We start from the raw sequence: 11,026 nt of genomic DNA, 5'->3' as shown, positions 1-11,026 counted from the left end.
CGCGCAGCACTCGCCGGGTACAACGTAACAATAATAATTTCTGGAACGTGCTGTTACGTTGTCATTCATTTTACCCACTGTATTTCTTTCATTCATATGTTACGTAGGCACGTACCTTTTATCTTCGGCAATCTCATGAGCAAACCAGCGTAACACTGTCCACCACCCTTTGCGTTATTCCGGCACATTGTTGACATCCGTGAGTAACAACAACATACTAAACTGGATTTGCATATGCTATACAAAAATGTACTAAATTTTCCTAATGTACTGATTCCGTTGCAGGATTTCCTCATAGAGAACACATGGATATGAGAAGAACGTTCAAGAAAATGTCAAAAAAAACTGTCCAGCCTGTGGATTGAAGTGGGCCACAGTGTTAACCACTGTAAGCCCCTGCTACCCTCGTAAGTCCATTAATTTATTTTTAACTCTTTGAGGGCTGAATATTTTTTCCAAAAAAATGATGGTTTCACACAGAAATCAACATAAAACGTCTTCACATGGCTGAGACAGCAGCAGTGGCGGTCATGGTCGCAGTGCATTACAATCTGGTATCTACCTCTTATCAGTGTTAAGTGGCAGTCCTCCCTGGTGAACACTGTCAGTACCACGACTAGTTGGGGACCGATCAGCTGAAGCTGGAACCTTACATTCGTTTCGATCACTTGTATCAAAATCTGAGTCCGACAAGTCATAGTCCAGTTCAGAGATAATGGGCAAGACGTCGTCCACAGAGTATTTTGCTTTTCGCATTCGCTTTGATCTCTCGCCAGATGTCGGTGCCATTTTTGCCGTTGTGTGCGCCTTATTACTCACATGAGTGCAGGGAATCTCAGTCAAACCAATGAAACTTTCCTTCTAGCAATAAGGTTGCAATGTAATGGTTGGTTTTGTCACAGTTAATGGTTGATTACCATCGTCAACTCCTCTTTTTGACAAAAGTCGACATCAGCCCTGAAAGAGTTAAACTTGCTTAATGCAAATTTAGGTTCACAGGGTCCGAGTCTGTCCCGACAGCATCTAATGTAATGCAGGATGTGGTCTTGGATGGGCAGCAAGTCCATGGTAGAGCAGTTTCATGTACACAGTTACATTGGATCAATGTCAAGCAGTACATTGTTACTAAAATGTCCCTCTGGTGACAAATAAAGTTCTACCTATAAAGGCTGCATTTTAGGCTAGAAAAAAACCTCACACACTCAGTGACTGGCTGGGATTCACTCCAGCTCTTCTGGATCTGTTAGCCAGCAGCATCCATCACTTTGCCAAGCTGCTGCACTCTTTTTACACATTGATGTGCAGTTAGTTCATGCCAGTCTTCATTAAATACTTCTACTTTCTCTGCTGTAGTTTGGACATGATGATAAACCTTTTTTCAACAAATACAGTGCATCCAGAAAGTATTCACAGCGCATCACTTTTTCCACATTTTGTTATGTTACAGCCTTATTCCAAAATGGATTAAATTCATTTTTTTCCTCAGAATTCTACACACAACATCCCATAATGACAACGTGAAAAAAGTTTACTTGAGGTTTTTGCAAATTTATTAAGAATAAAAACTGAGAAATCACATGTACATAAGTATTCACAGCCTTTGCTCAATACTTTGTTGATGCACCTTTGGCAGCAATTACAGCCTCAAGTCTTTTTGAATATGAAGCCACAAGCTTGGCACACCTATCCTTGGCCAGTTTCGCCCATTCCTCTTTGCAGCACCTCTCAAGCTCCATCAGGTTGGATGGGAAGTCTCGGTGCACAGCCATTTTAAGATCTCTCCAGAGATGTTCAATCGGATTCAAGTCTGGGCTCTGGCTGGGCCACTCAAGGACATTCACAGAGTTGTCCTGAAGCCACTCCTTTGATATCTTGGCTGTGTGCTTAGGGTTGTTGTCCTGCTGAAAGATGAACCGTCGCCCCAGTCTGAGGTCAACTGCGCTCTGGAGCAGGTTTTCATCCAGGATGTCTCTGTACATTGCTGCAGTCATCTTTCCCTTTATCCTGACTAGTCTCCCAGTTCCTGCCGCCTTAAAACATCCCCACAACATGATGCTTCACTGCTTCACTGTAGGGATGGTATTGGCCTGGTGATGAGCGGTGCCTGGTTTCTTCCAAACATGACGCCTGGCATTCACACCAAAGACTTCAATCTTTGTCTCATCAGACCAGAGAATTGTCCTTCAGGTGCCTTTTGACAAACTCCAGGTGGGCTGCCATGTGCCTTTTACTAAGGAGTGGCTTCCGTCTGGCCACTCTACCATACAGGCCTGATTGGTAGATTGCTGCAGATATGGTTGTCCTTCTGGAAGGTTCTCCTATCTCCACAGAGGACCTCTGGAGCTCTGACAGAGTGACCATCGGGTTCTTGGTCACCTCCCTGACTAAGGCCCTTCTCCCCCAATCACTCAGTTTAGATGGCTGGCCAGCTCCAGGAGGAGTCCTGGTGGTTTCGAACTTCTTCCACTTACGGATGATGGAGGCCACTGTGCTCATTGGGACCTTCAAAGCAGCAGACATTTTTCTGTAACCTTCCCCAGATTTGTGCCTCGAGACAATCCTGTCTCGGAGGTCTACTGACAATTCCTTTGACTTCATTCTTGGTTTGTGCTCCGACATGAACTGTCAACTGTGGGACCTTATATAGACAGGTGTGTGCCTTTCCAAATCATGACCAATCAACTGAATTTACCACAGGTGGACTACAATTAAGCTGCAGAAACATCTCAAGGATGATCAGGGGAAACAGGATGCACCTGAGCTCAATTTTGAGCTTCATGGCAAAGGCTGTGAATACTTATGTACATGTGCTTTCTCAATTTTTTTATTTTTAATACATTTGCAAAAATCTCAAGTAAACTTTTTCATGTTCTCATTATGGGGTGTTGTGTGTAGAATTCTGAGGAAAGAAATGAATTTAATCTATTTTGGAATAAGGCTGTAACATAACAAAATGTGGAAAAAGTGATGCACTGTGAATACTTTCCGGATGCACTGTAACCCAAACATGTTTGCTGCAATAAAGTAAAAATAAAAATAAAAATAATTTATAACAAAGATAATAGATCTGGGCCTATGTGTTTAAGGTAATTGTCCTGTCGCACAATGAGTTTGGTTCATTCTAATCAGACCATGATCTCAGTTTCCAGAATTGCAGCCCCAAAATCTGCAGGGAACGTCTACCCTGCTTACAATTGGCAGCAGACACTCATCTGTATCTCTCTCTGTCTCTCTCCAACTCTTCTATGGTCCTCATGTATTCCTTGTAAAGCAAACATCACCTAAAGAGGGCAGATAAAAGAATGGCATGTTTCTGAGCAATAATGTTCGTTCTTTGATTGTTATGGCATGGTGAGGTGGTGCAGTTTTTTTTTTAACCTGAAAAGAGGTACAGCTGGGAATTGAAAACTTAAACTCCAGAACTCTCATAGTCATGGCTGGTTGGAGAAGCCTTTATTTTGCTAATCCAGGCCTTTCCCCATCTTGTCATGTAATTGTCCTAAACCACTTATGTATTTGTTTAGGTTATTCCTGCTGGCACTGGGATAGGACTTTAATGTCCTCCTTTCCCTGGTGATGATCACAATATGAGAACGTTCTTGTATTTTGCAGTATCATTGTGTATTTGCCTAGTGCTTTATGGATGTGGCCTAGGAAGAGCCAGATGGCCAAGGTGTAGTCTGTTCTTCATTCTCAGTGAGTCTTAGTCTTTAGTCAAACGCATTAAGAATTGTTCATTCATTTCCAGAATGTGCAGACACTCATTTTGACCTGTAAGGCAGTCAGATTCTACTCCATGTGCTCATTCGCATTATCCAGTTCAGAGCCTCTTGTAGAAATCACTCGGAAGGAGGCACACAAAGTTTAGCCAGCCACCTCATCACAACATCCCCTTGTTTTAAACACCTAATTTGTAAAAGCTAGTTTGCATAGCTCCATTTTAGTTTTGAATACAGCATTGTTTAGTTACCTATTTGTTTGGGAGTTAATCACATACTTATTTGTAAATGGGTGGCAAGATGGAGCAGTAATTATGTAGCAAAACTCAAGGGGAATTGCATTGCTAAAGAAAAGAGACACATTTGTAGTCAAACACCTGATTAGCCATGTTAGCATTTGGAGTTCTTCTTTGGCAAAGACCTTTACATTCCCCACTCTATGCAGGATGTACGACTGAGTGGGCATTACTCCATTTTGTTATGCTTTAAACTTTAAGTTTACATCGTGCTTTGTTTCCGAAGTAGCAGCACTCATGAATATGGTTGTAAATGTCAGTCGCTCGTTTCTTATTGTTTCGCTGCCTTCTCAATTATATAATGCATGTTTTCTTCAGCGCTTTTTGGAGCTCTTCCTGGTTTTCTATGTACTGCGTTGACAGTCAGTTCACGTGATTACGTGGGAGGCGTGATGATGTCACACAAAACTCCGCCCCCCACGGCCATCCAGCTCAACTCCATTACAGTATATGGAGAAAAATAGCTTCCAGTTATGACCATTACGGGTAGAATTTCGAAATGAAACCTGCCCAACTTTTGTACGTAAGCTGTAAGGAATGAGCCTGCCAAATTTCAGCCTTCTACCTACACGGGAAGTTGGAGAATTAGTGATGAGTGAGTCAGTGAGTGAGTCAGTCAGTCAGTCAGTCAGGGCTTTGCCTTTTATTAGTATAGATTACAAGCTTTTATTTCTTTTCATTTTGCTAATCATGGCCTACAGGTAATTAAAACTCAAAATTCAGTATCTCAGAAAATTAGAATATTAAATAAGACCAATAAAAAAAATATTTTTAATATAGAAATGCTGGCCTACTGAAAAGTATGTCCATGTATGCACTCAATACTTGGTCAGGGCTCCTTTTGCATGCATTACTGCATCAATGCTGCGTGGCATGGAGGCAATCAGCCTGTGGCACTGCTGAGGTGTTATGGAAGCCTAGGATGCTTTGATAGCAGCCTTCAGGTCGTCTGCATTGTTGGGTCTCTTATCTTCCTCTTGACAATAATTCTCTATGGGGTTTAGGTCAGGCAAGTTTGCTGGCACTCAAGCACAGTGATACCATGGTCATTAAACCAAGTATTGGTACTTTTGGCAGTGTGGGCAGGTGCCAAGTCTTGCTGGAAAATTAAATCGTAAAGCTTGTCGGCAGAGGGAAGCATGAAGTGCTCTACAATTTCCTGGTAGACAGCTGCACTGTCTTTGGATTTGATAAAACACTGTGGACCAACACCAGCAGATGATATGGCTTCCCAAATCGTCACTGACTGTGGAAACTGAACTGAAGCAACTTGGATTCTGTGCCTCTCCACTCTTCTTCCAGACTCTAGAACCTTGATTTCCAAATGAAATTCAAAATTTGCTTTCATCTGAGAAGTGGACTTTGGACCACTGAGCAGCAGTCCAGTCTGTTTTCTCCTTAACCTAGGTCAGATGCTTCTGATGTTGTCTCTGGTTTAGGAGTGGCTTGCAATCTTGCCTGAAAAGGAATGCGACAGTTGTAGCCCATGTCCCGGATACTTTTGCTTCACAGTCCTCTCAAGGCTGTGGTTATCCCTGTTGCTTGTGCTCTTTTTTCTGCCACATTTTTTACTTCCACTCAACTTTCCATTAATATGCTTGGATACAGCACTCTGTGAACAGCCAGCTTCTTTAGAAATGACCTTTTGTGACTTACCCTCCTTGCGGAGGGTGTCAATGACCATCTTCTGGACAACTGTCAAGTCAGCAGTCTTCCCCATGATTGTGTGGCCTACTGACCCAGACTGAGAGACCATTTTGAGGCTCAGGACACCTTTGCAGGTGTTTTAGGTTAATTAGCTGAGTGGAGTGGGACACCATGAGTCTACAATGTTGAATATTGAACTTTTTCTAAATTTTCTAATTTTCTGAGATACTGAATTTTGGGTTTTCATTAGCTATAAGATATAATCAGCAAAATGAAAACAAACGCTTGAAATATATCACTCTGTGTGTAATGAATCTATATAATATATGAGTTACACTTTTTGAATTGAATTACTGACATAAATTAAGTTTTTGATGATATTCTAATTTATTCAGATGCACCCATAAAGTGCTTTGAATGTCTGTCTTTCTGTCTCTCCATCTCTCTTATTGTCCCCGTCTCCTGCCATCAATACCTCCATGACTCTTCAGTTCCATTTTCATGATTCTCTTTTCAACACTCTCCTGCCGTGAAGCGTTCACAAAGATGACTGCAGTCCCAGTCCTAATTTCTGATTCCATCACTTGCCCAAATCTAGTTTAAATTTTAACTATAGCCTGAAATGCTGATGCTCATTTTTTTTTCTATTTTCTTCCCACAGTTGTGACTTCTCAGGTAGTAAATTGCATTTTTAATAGGGTGAAATGTTATGTTGGTTTTATAATATGACTTACAGTTAGGTCCATAAATATTTGGACAGAGACAACTTTTTTCTAATTTTGGTTCTGTACTTTACCACAATGAATTTTAAATGAAACAACTCAGATGCAGTTGAAGTGCAGACTTTCAGCTTTAATTCAGTGGGTTGAACAAAACGACTGCATAAAAATGTGAGGCAACTAAAGTATTTTTTTAACACTATCCCTTCATTTCAGGGGCTCAAAAGTAATTGGACAAATTAAATAACTGTTAATAAAATGTTCATTTCTAATACTTGGTTGAAAACCCTTTGCTGGCGATGACAGCCTGAAGTCTTGAACTCAAGGACATCACCAGATGCTGGGTTTCCTCCTTTTTAATGCTCTGCCAGGCCTTTACTGCAGCGGCTTCTAGTTGCTGCTTGGTTGTGGGCCTTTCTGTCTGAAGTTTGGTCTTCAACAAGTGAAATGCATGCTCAATTGGGTTAAGATCAGGTGACTGACTTGGCCATTCAAGAATTTTCCACTTCTTTGCTTTAATGAACTCCTGAGTTGCTTTGGCTGTATGTTTTGTGTCATTGTCCATCTGTATCATGAAACGCCACCCAATCAATGTGACTGCATTTAGCTGGATTTGAGCAGATAGTATGTCTCTGAACACCTCAGAATTCATTCGGCTGCTTCTGTCCTGTGTTACATCATCAATAAACACTAGAATCCCAGTGCCACTGGCAGCCATGCACGCCTAAGCCATCACGCTGCCTCCACTGTGTTTTACAAATGATGTGGTATGCTTTGGATGATGAGCTGTTCCACACCTTCTCCATAATTTTTTCTTGCCATCATTCTGGTAGAGGTTGATCTTGGTTTCATCTGTTCAAAGAATGTTTTTCCAGAACTGTGCTGGCTTTTTTAGATGTTCTTTAGCAAAGTTCAATCTAGCCTTTCTATTCTTGAGGTTTATGAGTGGCTTGCACCTTGCAGTGCACCCTCTGTATTTACTTTCATGCAGTCTTCTCTTTATGGTAGACTTGGATATCAATACGCCTACCCCCTGAAGAGTGTTGTTCACTTGGTTGGCTGTTGTGAAGGGGTTTCTCTTCACCATGGAAATGATTCTGCGATCATCCACCATTGTTGTCTTCCGTGGACATCCAAGTCTTTTTGCGTTGCTGAGTTCACCAGTGCTTGCTTTCTTTCTCAGGATGTACCAAACTGTAAATTTTGCCACTCGTAATATTGTAGCAATTTCTCTGATTTTTTTTTCTGTTTTTGCAGCTTAAGGATGGTTTCTTTCACCTGCATGGAGAGCTCCTTTGACCGCATGTTGTCTGTTCACAGCAAAATCTTCCACATGCAAGCACCACACCTCAGATCAACTCCAGGCCTTTTATCTGCTTAATTGATAAGACATAACGACGGACTTGCCCACACCTGCCCATGAAATAGCCTTTGAGTCAATTGTCCAATTACTTTTGAGCCCCTGAAATGAAGGGATTGTGTTAAAAAAATGCTTTAGTTGCCTCACATTTTTATGCAGTCGTTTTGTTCACCCCACTGAATTAAAGCTGAAAGTCTGCACTTCAACTGCATCTGAGTTGTTTCATTTAAAATTCATTGTGGTAAAGTACAGAACCAAAATTAGAAAAAAAGTTGTCTCTGTCCAAATATTTATGGACATAACTGTATATACATGGAAAAACTACTTGTGAAATTCCCCTGTTGAAAATGCTGATTAATTTACCAATTAAATAATGCTGCCCTCCTACACCTTCAAAGTGGAAAGAAAAGACTTTTGAATTAAAACAAAAGACTTGTTGGTTTCATGAGGCTTATCTTTTAAATAGTGGATTTCTGCTGTGATTTACACACCCTTGTTTGAGAACTGCTTCTAAAGATTAATGGTTAATTATATCTTCTGAACATATGGAGCAAAGTTAACATTGCGTGCTGGCAGCACTGTGAGGAGGTTTTATATATATATATATATATATATATATATATAGATATAGATATAGATATAGATATAGATATAGATATAGATAGATATAGATAGATAGATAGATATCTATCTATCTATCTAGAGAGAGAGATATTGTATTATCGTGGTATTTCCCTCCACTTGCCCTTTTACCTGTTTCCTCAAAGGTAAATGTTCTCGTCAAGTTCAGTTATCGGGTTGGTCTACTGTTGCACTTTAAGATGAACACACACACACACACAGATAAACACACACACAGACCCTAACCACAACAGTGCTCCATGAATGACACACACACGCTGATTAACCCTTAGCACTTTAAACCACACAAGTGCTATAGGAATAACAGCCTGTCATTCAGCACTTCAAGAGACTTACTTATTTTCGGCACAAACAACAATACGATGCTTTAGTGATATCTCAGACCTAAATATTACTTTTGGTCTACAAGAATACATTTAAACATACAAAGACTCAGCACTCTTGACTATAGGCCTAATCATCAGCCAAGAATACCTTCTTTATCGTATCTGTCCCTTCTGTTGAGTATAGCGCTCTTCACTCTCAGCCATATAAACCTCGCAGCACAGAAATAATGGCAAAAATCCGGCTGTCACCAGGTGCTCAAAAGAAATCTAACTGATTACTTCAATCACTCTAGACATTAAGACAAAGCACTGAAAGTTAAAAGCAGCATGGTATTTATTACAAGAATAATAATAATACCACAAGAACAAAGAATACTAGAAAATAGGTAGTGATAGGAAAGTCTGAATATATATAGTCTTTAGAAAAAGCTTACGAAAAAGTTACAGATGACAAGGATGAATGTCCCAGGGAGGCGTTTGATTTAGCAGTCGGTGTTCATGATGCCTTTCTGACGACCAGGGCCGTCTTCGTCCGTTCCTCTTCTTCTCTCTTTGCTTCTCTTTCTTCTCCCTTTGCTTCTCTCCTCTTCTTTCCAAACCAAGGCATATTTATTATGAAATGTCAAGCCTTGGTTTCACAACACATGCACCTGATTGGCTGGCTGTCCAAATGATTGATGAATTAATTCACTGTCTGTTTTCCCACACAACAAAACCTTTGATGTACTCGGAGGCATCAGTAGTTCTTCCTGTCCTAGGCCATAAAGCAAATTGTTGTTCCAGATGTCCATCCATCAATAGCCTGAGGTATCAGCTCAGCATCCTTTCCCAGGCTATAAAACCAAATTAGCATGAAGCTATGAACAAGTGTTATAAAAGTAAGGTGTAAGGGAAGAAAACCTGCTTTAATTTAATTTCATCTGTTGTCTTGTCTTGAACAAAATACAATGGAAACCAAAATGTACAGATTTTATACACCATAACAGATATATACAGGATGACACAGAAAAATGGAAACTTTTGAAATGCGTAGTGGCAGCCATGTACAGTTGGCAGAACTGCAGAACAGGGACCACGCCATTTAGTAATGAATTGCAAGGCAATCAATGGCAGCTGTGCGAGAATTGTTCGGTAACCTTGTCATCTCAAGATTCGGTGACATTCCCTGGCCCTCAAGATCACCGGATTTATCCGTTTGTGATTTTTCTTGTGGGGCTACCTTAAGAGTCGGGTCTACATGACTTGGCCAAGGACACTGATTGAATTGAAACAAAGAATTCAACACGAAATTCGTGGTATCCCAGCTGAGATATTGCAGCGATCAATGGGGAACCTCAACAGCAGATTGGAAGAATGCATACGTGCAGGAGGTCACCATCTACAGGACGTCATTTTCAAACATTGATAATTTGGATTACTGTCTCTTAAAAGGCAAGTTGTAGTGGTTCAATTGCTGTCAATACATTTTTTTTGTTGGATTTCTTTTAGTTTTATTTGGTTTTTCAAAAGTTCCCGTTTTTCTGTGTCACCCTGTATATAGATATATATATAGAGAGATATATAAAGAGATATCTATACTAATAAAAGGCAAAGCCCTCACTCACTCACTCACTCACTCACTCATCACTAATTCTCCAATTTCCCGTGTAGGTAGAAGGCTGAAATTTGGCAGGCTCATTCCTTACAGCTTACTTACAAAAGTTGGGCAGGTTTCATTTCGAAATTCTATGCCTAATGGTCATAACTGGAAGGTATTTTTCTCCATTAACTGTAATGGAGTTGAGCTGCAATGACGTGGGGGGCGGAGTTTCGTGTGACATCATCACGCCTCCCACGTAATCACGTTAACTGACTGTCAACGCAGTGCGTAGAAAACCAGGAAGACCTCCAAAAAGCGCTTAAGAAAACATGCATTATATAATTGAGAAGGCAGCGAAACAATAAGAAGCGAGCGAGTGACATATAATACCATATTCATGAGTGCTGCTACCTCGGAAAGAAAGCAAGGTGTAAACCTAAACTTTAAATTAAGTTCATAGACAGGCTACCGCTGGCGTTTCACATGCCCACAGGTAATGCGGGATACAAGTTTAATGAGAGGACGCAGGATATAAACGAGAGTTTTGATCACTTTGTAACTAAGTTAAAATTGTAGGTGAAGGGGTGTGCTTATGCAAGTTCCGAGACTGTGTTTGTGGGGGATTGACAGTTAAGGCGGGTGGGGGAGTCACGTCATCATCTCCCCACCCATTCATCCCATTTCACTCTGAGCTGAGCTCTGCAGCTAACGCCGTCTTCCGAAGCAACTTCGTCAGAC

The 11,026-nt window shown here is 40.8% G+C and overlaps 1 protein-coding gene across 1 annotated transcript in view; it reads left to right on the top strand.

Annotated features, from left to right (window-relative positions):
- The first annotated feature begins 346 nt into the window (after positions 1-346).
- The window catches only part of LOC120535316 (oxidative stress-induced growth inhibitor 1-like), a 42,040-nt gene continuing 31,360 nt past the window's right edge, over positions 347-11,026 (top strand). The window contains exon 1 of the mRNA XM_039763079.1: positions 347-407. The gene's annotated coding sequence lies outside the window, so the exon portion shown is untranslated. The remainder of the gene's footprint in view (positions 408-11,026) is intronic.

The sequence above is a fragment of the Polypterus senegalus genome, chromosome 9 (genome assembly GCF_016835505.1).
Source record: "Polypterus senegalus isolate Bchr_013 chromosome 9, ASM1683550v1, whole genome shotgun sequence".
In the NCBI taxonomy this organism is placed as follows: domain Eukaryota; kingdom Metazoa; phylum Chordata; class Cladistia; order Polypteriformes; family Polypteridae; genus Polypterus; species Polypterus senegalus.
Note: the sequence above shows the minus strand (reverse complement) of the source record. Positions and strands in the feature narration are given on the sequence as shown.